This window comes from Oryctolagus cuniculus, chromosome 6 (genome assembly GCF_051225735.1).
Source record: "Oryctolagus cuniculus isolate XC-2025 breed Fujian yellow rabbit chromosome 6, ASM5122573v1, whole genome shotgun sequence".
Taxonomy (NCBI): domain Eukaryota; kingdom Metazoa; phylum Chordata; class Mammalia; order Lagomorpha; family Leporidae; genus Oryctolagus; species Oryctolagus cuniculus.
In genome coordinates this window covers 41,061,582-41,077,348 of record NC_142872.1, presented here as the reverse complement: position 1 = coordinate 41,077,348, position 15,767 = coordinate 41,061,582, and the positions used below count along the sequence as shown (strand labels likewise).

General features: G+C 37.3%; 1 long non-coding RNA gene across 4 annotated transcripts in view; it reads left to right on the top strand.

Annotated features, from left to right (window-relative positions):
* The window catches only part of LOC127490701 (uncharacterized), a 405,434-nt gene that overhangs the window by 356,511 nt on the left and 33,156 nt on the right, over positions 1–15,767 (top strand). For all 4 annotated transcript variants that reach the window (XR_016235409.1, XR_016235404.1, XR_016235408.1 and 1 more), the window contains one exon: positions 5,641–5,675. This is a non-coding gene — a long non-coding RNA (uncharacterized LOC127490701). The remainder of the gene's footprint in view (positions 1–5,640; positions 5,676–15,767) is intronic.

Here is a 15,767-nt window from a genome sequence, read left to right as displayed (position 1 = left end):
AGATAACATGGAGATTCCTCAGAAAACTGAAAACTTTTCTACCATGTGACCCAGCCATCTCACTCCTGGGAGCTGATCCAAAAGAAATGAAATCATCTTATGAAAGAGTTGTCTATACTTCCATTTATATGGTGGATCAATTCAGAATAGCTAAGATTTGGAATGAACCAGAACTAATGACTGCTGACTGAATAAAGGAAAACATATATATATTTGAAGGAATAGTTCTCAGCCATAAAAAGAATGTGTTTTGTAACACTGTAGACACAATTGGAGACCATTACGCTTAGTGAAGAAAACTAGACTCAAAAAGACAAATATGTGTTCTCTCTCATTTGTGGTAGCTAATACATAAAGTACCAAAAGGTAATGTATATTAATGAAATTGACATCTTGAGATTTGATTATTGTTTATACCCCTTCTTTATAATCCTGTGGAACAGTGGTTTTTCTACTTTGTACTTGTTGAATTATTTTGAGGAGGATTAAGACTGTGACTATTAAGTAAATTGAAAATATTTTATAATAGTGTAAAAAAGAGACAGGGTGGAAAGTATTATTATTGGCTTAAATTGTATATAAAAATACATTAAATATGTTTTCTTTATGCAAATTAAAAAAATCCAAACTGCCACATGACCACAGAAAATTAAGGGATTTCTTATGCTTCAAATTCCATTTTGTAAAAATGTAGATGGTGATGATAATGTCTACTTCACAAGACAGGTGAGAAAATGAAATGGGCAAGCCAATTAAGTACTTACAACAGTGCCAATGGTAAGGAAAAAATTCTCAATCAAGGTTAGCTACTAACATAATAAAAAACAAAAGTATTCCAATAATTTAAAGATAGAGAACTTAATACTTTGGTTCTAAAACAAATCACGTGTTTATTTTTAATTGAGTCCCAGAGAAAAACTTAGGCAAATGTCAAATAGATGTCACTAATATTTGTGTGTCTCTTAGTATCTTCCTTTTTTCTATGACTTAGCCATTTAACTTTCCAATAGGCTCTGGGATTTAGGCTATGGCATTCTTGGAGGCATTCATTATTAGATAGACGCATTCATTTTTTTCATTTATCACAGAAACACCAATTTCTCAACCCAGTCTGTGTGCAGAAGATTATGCTGGAAGCTCTGGGTCTATAAAGATAACAAAAATTCATGAAGCAATTTCCTTTTATTTGTATATTAACTTGACATCATTATATTTGTCTCTGTTGAGCTTCTTCATTGTTTAGTAAGAATTAGGTGGTTGACTATTGATGTCAATGATGTCAGCAAATTAGTGCACAGGCCTTCAATCCTCACATTTGTATTCTGTGTATAGGCCCTTAAAGTGTTCTTTGCAAATCACTTTGGTACACTGTGTTCGAGGCCCTTAAAGAGTGCATAAATGCATAACATGCACACTTAACATAGTGTTGCTGGAGGAGAGAAGAAAGGGGTCACTGTGGGCTGGGAATACTTTATGAAATAAATGTACCTTGAATTTGCATGAGTAGAAAAGAGAACATTTCAAGCAAGAACAAAAGGAATAGCCATATTGTGTTTAGGGGCAAGGATAAAATCTGTAGATTCTTGTCCTAGAAAAAGGGACAAGGAGAAGTTTAATAAGAGGGATATCAAAGCAGAATCAGGAAGCCCAGAAGAATTTTAGTGTAGTTGTGATAGCTGTGAGAACCAGCAGTGAAATATAGTAGGTCATTCTTACTCTCCTAGTACCTTATAGCAGTGGAGATAGAAGCAAGATTATATCAGATAAACGGGTTTGTCTAAATCACAACCAGTATGAGAAAGTTCATGTTTTAGTCATAGAAAATATTTTTTCTATATATATTTTTCTAAAATGTAAAAGAAATGCATATAAAGTCATGTTTGTTTTTAGAGCATCACTCTAAGAGTATCCTCTAAAGGAATTGCTCATAGAATAAAGTACGGTAGAATGTTTGAAAAGTTTGTTATGCAGTGTTGAAGTTTTACTATAGGACAGATCAAGTCTGATGCATCCCTATTGACATCAAGATTATTGGTGGTGGGGGGGAATATTCTTCTTAATGTGCAAATTACAGTTACACATATAGTATGTAGAGTTACTTCAGAATGTTTATGTGAAATGGACTCCAAAATTCAAGTGTATATTTTGGGGAAAGAATTTTTGAAATCCATTCTTGCGAAGAGTCTTACAAAAGTTCATGAAAAATGTGCATTATGAAAAAAAAATGAGGCATGGAAGAGCTCTTTGTAGTATTCCTTTAGGAATTTCACTATAATGACATAACGGCCAGCGTCGCGGCTCAATAGGCTAATCCTCCGCCTGCAATGCCGGTACACCGGGTTCTAGTCCCAGTCAGGGCGCTGGATTCTGTCCTGGTTGCCCCTCTTCCAGGCCAGCCCTCTGCTGTGGCTTGGGAGTGCAGTGGAGGATGGCCCAAGTGCTTGGGCCCTGCACCCCATGGGAGACCAGGAGAAGCACCTGGCTCCTGGCTTCGGATCAGCGTGGTGTGCTGGCCACAGCCGCCATTGGAGGGTGAACCAATGGAAAAAGGAAGACCTTTCTCTCTCTCTCACTGTCCACTCTGCCTGTTTAAAAAAAAAAAAAAAAAGACATAACTTGTGAGCTTGCTTGAAAAACATGGTCTGAGGGCCATTAAGTTCACAGGAGCTGGCTTGTGCACCATATACTGATTAAAGGGTTCTACCCATACCTACTGAGTCAGAATTGAATCTAAATGATTATAACAGCTGTTGGAATTTGAGCAACACAGTTTTAAAAGAACTGCCCTCAGGCAACTCTTAAGAAGCTCCCAGATTTTCCTAAAACAAAACTGATGATTGAATTTTTTCTTAGTTACAACTGAACTCAAGACCCCAGTCCTTATAAGAGTTTTCTTTCTAAATTGACATAACTACTTTGTTATAGCAATCTTAGCCCTCAAGAATCATTTGCAAAGTCATAGGACAGAAGATTCAGTGTTACAAAATCCATCATCCCATTTCATTCCAAATACAGAAATATCCCTAAGCAAATTTGTCTTTCAACTAGTTCTCTTTAAATTCTGCAGCCTCTTGGGAAAATTATGTGGGAATCAGAACAATTTCTTGAGTAGGGGTCTGGGTTTCAAACCTTGGCTCTGTAGCTAGCATGTCTTCTGTTTACTAGCAACAAGTCTAGCATCCTTGGGCTAAAATCACCTAACTGGTTAAGTCACGAGAAAAGCTTATTTTATGTGCTCTTTAGTCCATCAAAAGAGGCAGTTGTTGTTAAGTCACCATGAGAGTTCAAAAAGAACTCAAAAGAATATAAGGTATTAGCATTAAAAACTGACGCCAAATGTAGTCATGCTTATGTCAGGTAAAATATTTTTTGCCCATTTTAGTCTAAGCTAATGGTGATAGGCTTAAGGAATTTTGAGCGGTAGAGGATTTCGGGAAGGAAGATTAGATGTTATAAATAATCACTGCAAGTAAATGTATGTGCATGAATGTGAAATGGCACCTCCAGCATTTCCTGGGAATCAGGAGTGACATTTAAGCAATTGAAAACATCAGCAGAACGAATCCACTTGCAGAACACAAATTTATGTCACGAAGGAAATAGAAGTGTGTTGCTCCTTCTGAAAAAGAAGAGGAACTTTACAAGAACAGTAATAACATGTCTATCACGCAGGCTTCTCGACCAAAGTGGAAAAATTCTTGCCTCATAAACCCATCCTGGATACAATACTTGCTTGCTCCCTGAGAAGCACAGCTCTGCTTGTGGGAGGTCCATCTGTAATTTACATGGCGTATCCTCTTTCTTCTAAAAGTTCACTTTTCAGTGTGAGATGGAAGACTTCCCAAAACTTAAGCCTAGCCTACATTTCCAAACTCATTCTCCCACTTTGTTTCTTTACTCACTCCAATCACAGTCAAACACTGTGCCTTATGATGATCCAGACTGTGCTATCCTTCCCTGGCTTTACCCTCCCTATCCGTTGCTACCTTCTAACTGTTTCTCATGTCCATGTATAATGTCTTCCAGATCAGTAAGGCCTAGTAAATATATCACTCTCTCAGTTATACATTTAAACTCCGGCTAAGAATGGGTTAATTTGTATAGTGCAGAATTGAAAATAACATTAATTTCAGATACATTTGGGTCCAGGTACTCAAATGATGTCATCGGAAACTTGTATTTTTTCTCTCTCTTGGCTCTGATTTCTTTTGTGTTGAATTTTTTGAATCAGAAGATCCTTTTAAGGGAGCAAAAATGACTGCAAACAGTTCCAAGAATGGTATGTTTAAATAGTTTGCCAGCTGCATTAAAGATTGATCGATGACCAGCAAAAGACAAGGGTAGGGTTTCCATGGCTGCCATGTAGTTCCTATGCTAATCTTTAAGGTAGTTTCTTTGGGAGAGGAATGTGGTATTTCCATTATTTGGCTTGGCCACATGCTAAGTCTGGTTTTGGAGTGGAGTTAGTTCCACTTGTACCGTATAGTCTGAGAATGATGGAGGGTGCCTATTGAAAGCAAAAGGGAAATTCTGCTAACTAAAGAGATGGAAGTGGATGCTGGGATGGCACAGAAATGAGCTTGTACTTCAAATATTTCCATTAGCTTGAAGTAATATCTTATCCTACTCAATTTTCTTCAGCACTTGACAATGTCCTATCTTGCATTACAATTATCAGTACACATATCTTATTTCCCTACTACACTGTCAGAACCTAGAGACTAAGTGGAAGCTCCTGCTCATCATTGTGTTTCCCACACTGCCTTGCAAGATGCTTTGTTTTGTTTTGCTTATTTTCTATTCACTGTGGAAATAAGAACAGGATATTTAACCTCCTTGTACTTTTTCATTCAATAGAGACATTATAATGAGTTGTTTCTAAGCTTGCTTCTTGTGTTGAAAATCTTTGATTCTATATAATGAAATAGTCATCGAGTGGATGACTAACTATAATAAGGTGAAAATGGAAAGACTATCATACCTTCAGTTTGCTTGGTTACACATCAGGTATGTCAGTTACTGAATTAAACACCCAAATACTGCAACCTAGAATGTTCAGTTTAAATATGATCTGATAAAGTATTTTTCTCATTCTTGTCTTCAACAAGTGTAATCTATAGCATTCATATCATTTTCCACTTTGCTACTTTCACACAGGAGGATGAAGTAGCTGAGTATTCCATGGAAAGAAAATGAATCATTGCTTGTTTAATGCTAGCTCATGTGAGATGTCATGCTTTAAGACATTTGAGTTATTAAACTCAGAAAACTCAACTAAAAAATGAGAGCTGTAAATTGTTGGAAATGAGTAAAGTATTTAATAATAAAGTTAAGTAAGGACTCGCTAAGTATTAGGCACAATGCTATGTGTTTACATATTTTGTGTAATTTTACAACAATCTGAGCTATAAACAAGGAATATTATTCCCATCTTACAGAAGAGGAACAAGAACTTGGGCACAGAGAATTTAAATGTCTTGCCAGGTCTTGCCAGAGGTGATGGAGCATTGAGTATCAGGGGCTAATGCCAAGTGATTATATTTGGAATCCAGAGCCCAAAAGCTAGAAACTCAAATCACCGTCTTCTATCTGTTGTGCTCAGAGATAGCCTTAGTCACTCTGCTGTGTTTCTTCCCGCAGATTCCCACATTGGGACTCCACCCATTTCTACTCAGGTAAGAAAAAATACTTCTAACACCAAAGCATTTTGTAGAAATGAGAGCTCAAATTGATGGAGAAAGTTAGTGTGGCTTGTCTAAGGGACACAGGGACCAAGTTGGTCATCAAGGCTGACTCCTTGAGAGACTAGGTAGGATGTATTACAGAATCCCAGCATTTCATGGCTGTAAGAGATTCTTGTCATCTATTTTGTGCCACTGCCTTTCAATGGGACATCTTGTCTGCCATGGATTTGAGCACAAAATTATAGACATTAAAGGCAATGAGGTGATCTGCTTAGAGGTGTCAGGGTATACTTTGGCTAGTTCTGCATGCTACAGAGGGAATAAGGAATTAACTATGATATCATTTCAAATGATTTCATAAATCCTTTGTGACCTTCTTAAAGAAGCAGATCTATAGATTTTCTGGTATGTACCCAAACTGTATTGGAATATTATACAGCCATGAGAAGGAATGAAATTGTGATGCTTCCAACAAAATAGAACTAGAGATTATTAGGCTAAATGAAGTAAGCCAGACACAGAAAGGCAGATTCCAGGTATTTTCTTTCATAAAAGCAAGTTAAAAGATTTTATGTATTTATATACATATATTTTTAAAATGTGTGGATGCCATATTATTTGGTATATAGATATTTATATATGTTGTCTTCATTGATTTATACTTTTATAATATACCCTTACTTAATCATGTTATGATACTTGTCTTGAGTTATTATGTGATATTAATATCCACTTTGAAGAAAAATAGCATGTGTATATATACATATAATATTTTTATATGAGGTGAACTTGAAAAAATGTTAAAAAGATGAGATCCCTTCAAAGGTCATGCTTCTGATTACCTAAGGTCATGCTTCTTATTACCTAAGGACTCCTGCCAGACCCCGATTCCCAAAGGTTCCTTGCTCTTCTAAGAGCACCACACTGGATATAAAGTATTTAATCACGCACCCTTAGGGGGACACAATACATGTTGAATCAAGAGCAATAATCATGTTTAAAATGTTTGTTTGTATAATTCATTAGAGAGAGTGTGTATGCATCTAAGAGAATATGTTCCCATCTGCTGCTTCACTCTCCAAATGCCTGCAACAGCTGATGCTGGGCTAGACCAAAGTCAGAAGCCAGAAACTCAATCAAGGTCTCCCGTTTGGGTGGCAGAGACTCAAATACTGGAGACATCACTTTCTTCTTCTCAAGATGTGCATTCCCAGGGAGCTGGAGCCAGGAGTGGAGCCAGTTCTCAACCTGGACACTGTCACATGGGATGCAGCACCTCAAGCAGCATCGTAACTACGTAGCAAAGGCCTGCCCCAATAGTCTCTTTTTCTACGACCCTGTAGCCAGACATTACAACCAAGCTGCCTCTGCGCATTTTTATATGTCGGGGTCATCTGACCTCTCGACTTTCCCATTGGCTACTCCCTGGGGCTTTCTTTCTTTGAGTCTGAGAAAGCAGAGGGAAGCCCTTGATTTTTTCTGTTTCCACAGAGAATGGTGGAAAACACAAATATTGTGAAACAAAGCATCTCATTATGTAGATTCCCCTGTCTGTCACAATTTCATTGCTGCTTGGTCTTATTAAGATAACATGAGAGAAATCTGAAGATTCAGTTACTGTTTGACAAAGCCATCCTCTTCAGCAGGACTGGTTCAGTCAACTGTCGCTTCATTAGACAAAAATTGGTCCATCTTCATGAAGTGGTTCTTAATTCATTAGCACTAAGTGGCATGATTGATTAACAAGTGTTAGTGATTTGCCAGTTTTATCAAAGGACCATGGGACAGGAGCATCCTACTCAGAATATCCTAATTATCAGTTTATCTGTTAACATCTAACTCTGATTTTGTCCGCTTACTCTCTTGAAACTACCTTGAAAACTACCTTGAAGAGGGGATAATATATTTAAAATATAGATAAGGTGTGTTCTTATTAGGTATATATATAATGTACATTATAATTTATACATTATAAAACATATATATATATATATTATACAAACTACTTCAAAAAGTTCACGGAAATGAAATTGAAAGATACTTAATGTAAAAATTGAAACTCATGCATACTTTTTTTTCTCATAGTACACATTTTCCATAAAATTTTGAAGGCCATGAATGTGCATGGATTTCACAATTTGGGGCACCAAAATAAGTTTATAATTCTATTTTCAATGTACTTTTGGAAGTAACCTTGTGTATTATTTTTCTGGATAGCATATGCGATTTATTACTTAGATAAAACAATGCACCATACTATGTGTGTGTGTGTGTATGTACATACATGCATGCATGTTCACATAGATGATACATATGCTTCTTGTTATATGTCCACCAAACTAATGCACTCAACTGACAGAAAATATGCTGTGAGCACCCACATCCAACTCAGCTTAGCTAGGGTTCATAACAGTGAAACACTTGGCAGTATGATTTTATGATTGTAATGAAGAAAAATTATATACAAATGATCTTATCCCAACTCAGTCTCTCAAGCAAATAAGCTATTCCAAGTGAGAAGAGCTGCAATTCCATAGATGGAGAGAACGTAGAAGTAAAGTTGATGTCTTTCATAAATGTCCAGGAAAGAAAATGTTGTCCTCCATGAAAGGCTTCTAGTCTGTGTATCAGGGTGTTTGTTCATTTGTTCATTCATCTGCTGGCAAGTATTGATGAAGTGGTAACTTTTATACCATGTATGCTGTGTGGACCTCTAAAGAGGTGGAAGGAAAGAAGAAAGACTTCTATACCTTAAGTAAGTTGCAAACTTAATAAATATATATACAAATAATGGGCTGGTGCTGCAGCTCAATAGGCTAATCCTCGGCCTGTGGCACCGGCACATCGGGTTCTAGTCCCGGTCGGAGTGTCGGATTCTGTCCCGGTTGCTCCTCTTCAAGTCCAGCTCTCTGCTGTGGCCCGGGAAGGCAGTGGAGGATGGCCCAAGTGCTTGGTCCCTGCACCCCCTGGGAGACCAGGAGAAGGACCTGGCTCCTGGCTTTGGATCAGCGCGGTGCGCTGGCCGCAGCACACCAGCTGCAGCAGCCATTGTGGGGTGAACCAATGGAAAAAGGAAGACGTTTCTCTTTGTCTCTCTCTCTCACTGTCCACTCTGCCTGTCAAAAAAAAAAAAAAAAAAAAAAGGAAAGAAAAGAAAAAAGAAAAAATAACAAATAATGAATGCCCACCTGAGTCATGAATTAAACAATGACAAGTACAAAACAGGAAGTGAACATGAGTAAGGGAATATAATTGAACAAGAACTGCATCATAAGAAGCTCGTCATGAACAGAATAGTTCTTTAAACAGTGTGTTTAAAGACCCTAATAAATATCTTGAAATGAGCAAATCTGGCTGGAGGAGAGAACAAAAGCAGAAGTGTTGGGAGATGTGTGTAGAGAAGTTGGTAGGAAAAGGCCACATAAGTTCCAGTAGACCACTGTTTGAAGTTCATATACAAATCTAAGTTCAAAGACCACTTCCTGCTAAATTTGTGTACTTCTTTCTGTTTCCCTTGTGTTATTTTGGCAATTCTTCTAGTAGCGTGTTATAATATATAATATTAATAATATAATATAACTGTATATTGTTAGGGGGCTGGTACTATGGAGCAATGGGTTAAGTCATCACTTGCAATGCCAGCATCCTATATCTGAGTGCCAGTTTGAGTTCTGGGTACTCTGTTCCTTTTTCTTTTTTTATTTTAAAAATTTTTATTAATATAAATAAAATAGTTTATGCATTCCATAGGTACAGTTCCAAGAAGGCAACCATACACTCTTACTGCCTTCCTCCCAATTCCCCTCCCTCCCTCGCCTCTCTGCATCAGTTTTTGTAAGCACATAATTTTAATCTACTCTATACTTACAGACTTTATTAGTCACTAATCATAAATTTCAACAAGTAAAAGTAGGGAGACCACAGTTCCATAAGAATATAAATACAACCTGGGGGCTGGCACTGCGGTGTAGTGGGTAAAGCTGCTGCCTGCAGTGCTGGCATCCCATATGGGCACCGGTTTCAGTCCTGGCTGCTCCTATTCCAAAATGGCTCTCTGCTATGGCCTGGGAAAGCATTAGAAGATGGCCCACGTCCTTGGGACCCTGCACCCATGTGGGAGACCTGGAAGAAGCTTCTGGCTTCGGATCAGCCCAGCTCTGGCCGTTGTGGTCATTTGAGGAGTGAACCAGTGGAACGGAAAATCTCTCGTGCGCACTCATGGCGCACGCACTACCTTTATCTGTAACTCTGTCTTTCAAATAAATAAAATAATTCTTTGAAAAAAAAATATACACAAGCTAAAAGAGATAATCATATCCAAAGTGATCATGTCATTTCTATACATTTTTTGGTATTCTGTTATTTGCCACATACCAGAGAAAACATAAGATGTTTGTCTTTCTGAAACTGGCTTATCTCACTAAGCATAATGTGTCCAGTTGCATCTTTCAAGAGACAAAACTTCATTCTTTTTGTGGCTGAGTAGTATTCCACAGTGTATATATACCACAGTTTCTTTATCCAGTTATCAACTGAGGAACATCTGGGTTGATTCCATATCTTAGCTATTGTGAATTGAGCTACAGTAAATATGGGAGCAAAAATAACTCTTTTATATGCAGATTTCATTTTGTTTGATTTTATTCCCAGGAGTGATATTGCTGGGTTATATGGTAGATGTATTTCTGAGGAATCTCCATACTGTAGTCCATAAAGGTTGTTCTAGTTTACATTCCTACCAACAGTGGATTAGGGTACCTCTCTCCCCACATCCTCACCAGCAGTTACTGTTTTTGGTTTTTGGATGCTAATGGTTCTAAATGGGGAGAGGTGAAGTTTCATTGTGGTTTTGATTTCTGTTTCCCTGATGGCTAGTGATCCTGAACATTTTTTGCACGTGTCTGTTGGCCATTTGAATTTCATCCTTTGAAAAATTTCTGTTCATGTTTTTGCCCATTTTTGGACTGGATTTTTTGCCTCATCATTGTTGAATTTCTTGAGCTCTTTATAGATTCTAGATAGTAATCTTTATTAATTGCATAGTTTACAAATATTTTCTCCCATTCTGTCAATTGGCTCTTCACTTTGTTGAGTGTATCCTTTGCATTGCAGAAGCTTCTTAGCTCGATGTAATCTATTTTTTTATTTGATTGTGTTTCTGGGATCTTTTCCAAGAAGAATTTGCCTATGCCAATGTCTTTCAGAGTTTTTCCGATATTTTCCTCTTATAATTCAATGTTATCAGGTTGTAGATTTAGATCCTTGATACATTGTGAGTTTAATTTTTATAAGTTGTAAAGTAGGGGTCTTGTTTCATGCTTCTGCATGTGCACATCTAATTTTCCCAACAGCATTGGTTGCCGAGACTGTCTTTTGTCCAGGGATTGATTTTACCTTGTTTGTCAAATATTAGTTGGTTTTTAGGTTTGTAGATTAATTTCTGTGGTTTCTATTTTATTCCATTGGGCTAAATGTCTATTTTTAGATTTATTATTATTTATTTCTAAAAGGGGAAGTCATAGAGAGGGAGAGGTAGAGTCATAGGGAGAAAAGTATTCCATCCTCTGGTTCACTCACCAAATGGCTGCCAGGGCCAGGACTGGGCCACACTGAAGCCAGGATCCAGGATCAGTGAGCTTCATCTGGGTCTTCCAGATAGGTGCAGGGGCCCAAGCACTTGAAGCATTCTCTGCTGCCCTCCCAGGTGTATCAGCAGGGAGATTGATCAGAACTGGAGCAGCCATAACTCAAACCGGCAACCATATGGGATGCTAGTGCTGCTGGCAGTGGCTTAACCTGCTACACCGCACCATCAGCCCCTACATGACTATTTTTGTTCCAGTGCCAGGTTGTTTTGCTTATAATTGCCCTGCGGTAAGCCTTGAATTCTGATACTGTGATGCTTACAGCTTTGGTTTTGTTGTTTAAGATTGTTTTAGCTGTTCTGTGTCTCTTGTGTTGCCATATGAATTTTAACATTTTTTTCTAGATACGAAAAGAATGTCATTGGTATTTTTATTAGGATCCCATTGAATCTAAAAATTGCTTTCACTACTATGGACATTTTGATAATATTAATTCTTGTAATCCAAGGACATGAAAGATTTTTTCCATTTTTTTCCTGTATCTTCTCTTTTAAATTTTGTAATTTTCATTGTAGAACTCTTTCACCTCCTTGGTTAAATTTATTCCAAGGTAGTTGAAATTTTTTGTAGGTATTTTGAATAGAACTCATCTTACAAGTTCTTTCTCAACCATGGTATTGTCTGTATATACAAAGTCTACTATTTTTTGTGTGTTTCTAGTCCAGCTTCCTGCTAATGTGCCTAGGAAGGTAGCACATATTGGCCAAAGTTCTTGAGCCCCTGCCACATGTATGCAATATGGAGAGCATTCCCAGCTCCTGGTTGGCTTGTTTCAGCCTTGCCTGTTCTGGCCATTTGGAAAGTGAATCAGCAGTGAGTCAGCCGATGGAAGATCAGTCCTCACTCCCCACCTTCAAAGCTCTGCCTTTCAAATACATAATACATAAGTGAATCTCTTTAAAAAATAGAGCTAGAGGCCATTCTTGTCTTTTTTACATTTCGGTAATTTTCCTCATAAAAATGTTATGCATTATTGAGTGCTTATTCCTTTAGTGTTGAAATGGTCTCATGTTTTGCCCCTGTTTTTTAGTATATTGAATCTGTTGATGTAATATAGTTTACAATGATGTTTCTATTTTTAGATGATCTTTCCACTCCTGAGGTGATCCTTAAATATTCATGATGTGAACATCTAAATTTTCTGCTAAATTTAATTGGCTGTTACATTACTTGGCTTTGGTGATCTGTGTTTCTAAGAAATACTGACTGTGATGTTCTTATACAATCCTTCTCTTATTTTGGAACCAATATTATACAACTTTCATAAAATGAGTTGGGAAGTTTGCTCTCTATTTTCTGAAACATTTATAAAAGTTGACAGAATAACTGTGTGGATGTGGGATCTCCTCTGGAGGCACATTTTTATACATATTCACTGTTTTCAATGCTTGTTTATAAATACAGTTCCTGGTTTCTCATAATTTTCTAGAAAATTATAAATTTTATTTTCAGAATTATAGGCATTATGTTAATGCATTAATGATGTCAAAAGTCAGGAGAAAGGTCAAACGTGATATACTTTGACTAGAAATGCTGGAAATAGCTGTCTCCAAAAACACTGATTTGTAGCCTTTGTTAACTTGCGTGGTACAAATACTTCATCATGGCTGACTTCAGGCTGCCAGTATGGTGTCATTGAATATGTAGCGCTCCCACCGTCTTATCTCATCTCTGTCAGTTTCAGCACAGTTTTCCTTTGTGATTTTATTTATGTGTCTCATTCTTCTATTTTTGGTGAATCAGTTAGATTTCTTCCCAAATGGCCGCAATGGCTGTGTTTGGACCAAACTGAAACTAAGAGTCTGGAACTTGGAACTCTGTCCAGGTCTACTGGAGTCTAAGAATTTGGGCAGTCTTCCACTGCTTTCCCAGGTGCATTGAGAGGGAGCTGGATTGGAAGTGGAGCAGCCAGGACTTGAAGTTGTACTCATATGAGATGCCAGTGTTGCAGGCAGCAGTTAAAAACACTGAGCCACAATGGCAACCCCAGTTTTTTTTATCTTACTACACTATTTTTTTAGAATGAATTTCTTGTTTTATTGATGTCCTCTTGTTTTCTCTTACCAATTTCTGCTGTCTGTAATATAGTATAACCTTTATTCTATGTCCTTTATGTTTCTTTTTTAATATCCTGTTTTGTTACCAAACGAATTTAAGATTATACATTTCAACGCCTATTTTAGCTGTATAACACAGATTTTTATTTGACAGTGTGATGATTCTAAGGAATTAGAAAATTTATTAATTTCAGAAGCAGAGAGGGGGAGAGAGAGAGGGAAAATGAGAGTACATGTGCACACACTAATCTTAAAATGCTTAAAACAGGGGCTGGGTGGAGGCCAAAGTCAAGGAGCCAGTACTTCAATCCAGGTCTGCTACATATGTGGCAGGAACCCAGTGACTTGAGTCAGCACTGCTGCCTCCAGGGTTTGCATTAACAGAAAGCTGGAGCTGAGAGATGGAGACACATAGCAAATCCAGGCAATTCCCCATGGAACACAAGTGTGTTACCTCCAACCCAGAAGCCTGCCCCAGATTTAGTGATTTATAGCATGCCTGACTTCCAGTTTTACAGTGTGTGTGTGTGTGTGTGTTTGATATCTTAAAGGGAGGAGCTTCCTTTTCATGGATGATCCCTTACTAATTTGCATGTAGGTCAAGGAGATTATGTTGTATAAATTCCTTGTTTGAAATTTGAAGCCAACTTTGTTTACAGAGTTATGTGCACATCTGCATGAATGAATTCTCTTCAGATCATTTTGACATAAAATATTAAAATGAGTTCTTTAGATATTACAAATGTAGATACCATTTTTTTTTATTTTAAAACATCCCAAAGGTGGCCTTTGTTGCACAGTGACTTAACCCACTGCTGGTGACGTGCCCGCATCTCATTGCATCCCATGTGGTGTGCCAGTTTGAGTCCAGGCTACTCCATGCCTCAAATCCAACTTCCTGCTAATGTGACTGTGAGGCAGTGGATTATGGTCCAAGTACTTGGGTTCCTGCCACCCACATGGGGAACCTGGATGGTATCCCTTCCTTGCTCTCAGGTTTGACCCGGCCAATCTGTGGCTGTTGGAGGCATTTAAATAAACTAGTACATGTCCTTCCCTCTCTCTGTTACCCTACCTTTCAAATAAGTAAATAAATCTTTTAAAAAAATTCTGAACACCTTCCTTCCCTAAAATACTATTTGTACATATCTCAATAAAAAAATTCCAAGCACATCAAACTAAAAGTTTTATAGATAGCAAAAGAAACAATCAACATAGTAAAATGACAACTTGTGGAATGAGAGAAAATATTTGTGAACAACATAACTGACAAGGGATTAATCTAAGGTACTCCTACAACTGAATAGCAAAATAGTAACCTGATCTTTTTAAATGACAGGTGTTGGCAAAGATGTGAAGGAATTAGAAACACTTCAATAATGTTATAGGAAATATAAAATAATGCAGCTACTATTGAACATGTATGGGTGCCCCACAAAACATTAAAAATAGGGTTACCATGTGCTCCAACAATCCCACTTCTGGGTATTGAACCAAAAGAACTAAACCAGGATGTGAAAAGCACTCCTTTGTTCATTGTAGCACTACAGTAGTCATAATGTGGAAACAAACTAAATGTCCAGTATTAGTACATGAATAAAGAAAATACAGCATAGCCATATGATGAAATATTATTTAGTCTTTAAGAACTGTGCAATATGTGACAACATGGAGATATTTTGAAGACATTATGCTTAGAGAAACTTGCCAGCAGCAAGACAAATACTGTGAGATTTCGATTATGTAAGTAAAATGGTAAAATCTTAGACTCAGAGAAATGATGTTTACCAGGGTCTGGAGGGAGGGGGAAATAAGAGTTATTAATCAATAGGCACAGAATTGCAACCTGGAAAGATGAGTAAGCCCTAGGGATCTAATACACAACATTGGCCCTATTGCTTACAGTAATGTATTCTATACTCTAACATTTGTTAGGAGACCAGCCTCATGCTAAGTGTGCTTATCACAATAAAAGGGCTATAAAATGATATTTCTAAATAAAGTATTTGATGTCTGTCTGCCATGGCATTTAGCTTTTTTTTTTTTTTTTTTTGGTTTTGAGTAACTGTTCAAACAAAACTTTGCTGACAAACCATATTATGCTACCCAGTGTTGATAGAATTGAACTCCTAATGCTCAAATAACGCACTGAAAACACCACCAAGGGTGTGTTTCGTTGTCACTGCTAACAACTAACGAGTTAATAATGCAAAGGTGATTTTTTCACAGCTGCCATTTCTTGCTTTTCAAAAGACATTCAAAATTCATTTTCAACTCAGCAAGAAGGAATAGAGTATGAAATGGACCCCTTTCTAGAAGCTGAAACTTGTAATCCTAAAGAATATCTCAGAGTACTATATTTCTCAAATGTAGTAGATGCA